The following is a 2,983-nucleotide window of genomic DNA, read 5'->3' as shown; positions in this document are numbered from 1 at the left end:
GGGAACACCACGCCACACCAACACAGCACGGGCTCACCGCGCCACACCAACACAGCATGGGAACACCACGCCACACCAACACAGCACGGGCTCACCCCGCCACACCAACACAGCACGGGAACACCACGCCACACCAACACAGCACGGGCTCACCCCGCCACACCAACACAGCACGGGAACACCACGCCACACCAACACAGCACGGGCTCACCCCGCCACACCAACACAGCACGGGAACACCACGCCACACCAACACAGCACGGGCTCACCCCGCCACACCAACACAGCACGGGAACACCACGCCACACCAACACAGCACGGGCTCACCCCGCCACACCAACACAGCACGGGAACACCACGCCACACCAACACAGCACGGGCTCACCCCGCCACACCAACACAGCACGGGAACACCACGCCACACCAACACAGCACGGGCTCACCCCGCCACACCAACACAGCACGGGAACACCACGCCACACCAACACAGCACGGGCTCACCCCGCCACACCAACACAGCACGGGAACACCACGCCACACCAACACAGCACGGGCTCACCCCGCCACACCAACACAGCACGGGAACACCACGCCACACCAACACAGCACGGGCTCACCCCGCCACACCAACACAGCACGGGAACACCACGCCACACCAACACAGCACGGGCTCACCCCGCCACACCAACACAGCACGGGAACACCACGCCACACCAACACAGCACGGGCTCACCCCGCCACACCAACACAGCACGGGAACACCACGCCACACCAACACAGCACGGGCTCACCCCGCCACACCAACACAGCACGGGAACACCACGCCACACCAACACAGCACGGGCTCACCCCGCCACACCAACACAGCACGGGAACACCACGCCACACCAACACAGCACGGGCTCACCCCGCCACACCAACACAGCACGGGAACACCACGCCACACCAACACAGCACGGGCTCACCCCGCCACACCAACACAGCACGGGAACACCACGCCACACCAACACAGCACGGGCTCACCCCGCCACACCAACACAGCACGGGAACACCACGCCACACCAACACAGCACGGGCTCACCCCGCCACACCAACACAGCACGGGAACACCACGCCACAGCACCAGCTCACCGCGCCACAACAATACAGCACTGGCTCACCATGCCACACCAACACAGCACCGTCTAACCGCGCCACACCAACACAGCACCGGCTCACCACGCCACACCGACAAAGCACGGGCTCACCCCGCCACACCAACACGGCCCCAACTCACCGCACTACACGAATACAGCACCGGCTCACCGCGCCACACTAACACAGCACTGGCTCACTGCGCCACACCAACACGGTACCGATTCATCCCGCCACACCAACACGGCCCCGACACACCGCGCTACACCAACAAGGCCCCGACTCACCGCGCTACACCAACACAGCCCCGACTCACCGCGCCACAGCAACGCTGCACCGATTCACCGCGCCACAGCAACACAGCACCGACTCACTGCGTTCCACCAACACAGCACCGACTCACCGTGTCACACCAACACGGCCCTGACTCACCCAGTGACACTAACACAGCCCCGACTCACCGTGCCACACCAACACGGCAATGTCTCACAACACCACACCAACGCTGCACCTACTCACTGCGTTCCACCAACACAGCACCGACTCACCGCGCCACACCAACACGGCACCGACTCACCTCGCCACACCAACACAGCACCGACTCACCTCGCCACACCAACACGGCACCGACTCACCTCGCCATACCAACACGGCACCAACTCACTGCGCCACACCAACATGGCATTGCTTCTCCGCACCACACCAACACGGCACCGACTCACCTCGCCATACCAACATGGCACCGACTCACCTCGCCACACAAACACGGCATTGATTCTCCGCGCCACACCAACACGGCATCGGTTGTCCGCGTCACACCAACACGGCACCGATTCTCCGCGTCACACCAACACAGCACCGACTCACTGCATCACACCAACATGGCACCGACTCACCGCGCCACACCAACACGGCACCGACTCACCGCGCCACACCAACACGGCACAGACTCACCGCATCATACCAACACGGCACGGACTCACCGCATCATACCAACACGGCATCGATTCTCCGCGCCACACTAACACAGCACCGACTCACTGCATCACACCAACACGGCACCGACTCACCGCATCACACCAACACGGCACCGACTCACCGCGCCAAACCAACACGCGCCCGACTCACTGCGCCACACCAACACAGCACCAACTCACCGCATCACACCAACACAGCACCGACTCACTGTGCCGCACCAACACAGCCCAGACTCACCGCGTCAACACGGCACCAAGTCACCGAGCCACGGCACCGACTCACTGTGCCACACCAACACAGCCCAGACTCACCGCGTCAACATGGCACCGAGTCACCGAGCCACACCAACACGGCACTGACTCACCGTGCCACACCAACACGGCACGAACTCACCGTGCCACACCAACACGGCACGAACTCACCGTGTGCACCAACACGGCACGAACTCACCGTGTACTCCAACACGGCACCAACTCACTGTGCCACACCAACACAGCCCAGACTCACTGCGTCAACACGGCACCGAGCCACCGAGCCACACCAACACGGCACCAACTCACTGTGCCACACCAACACGGCACGAACATCACCGTGTACTCCAACACGGCACCAACTCACCGTGCCACACCAACACAGCCCAGACTCACTGCGTCAACACGGCACTGACTCACCGTGCCACACCAACATGGCACGAACTCACCGTGCCACACCAACACGGCACGAACTCACCGTGTACACCAACAAGGCACCAACTCACTGTGCCACACCAACACGGCAGCGACTCACCGCGCCACACCAACACGGCACCGACTCACCGCGCCACACCAACACGGCACTGACTCACCGCGCCACACCAACACGGCACTGACTC

Source organism: Chiloscyllium plagiosum, chromosome 8 (genome assembly GCF_004010195.1).
Source record: "Chiloscyllium plagiosum isolate BGI_BamShark_2017 chromosome 8, ASM401019v2, whole genome shotgun sequence".
Lineage (NCBI taxonomy): Eukaryota > Metazoa > Chordata > Chondrichthyes > Orectolobiformes > Hemiscylliidae > Chiloscyllium > Chiloscyllium plagiosum.
This window is presented reverse-complemented; position numbering follows the sequence as displayed.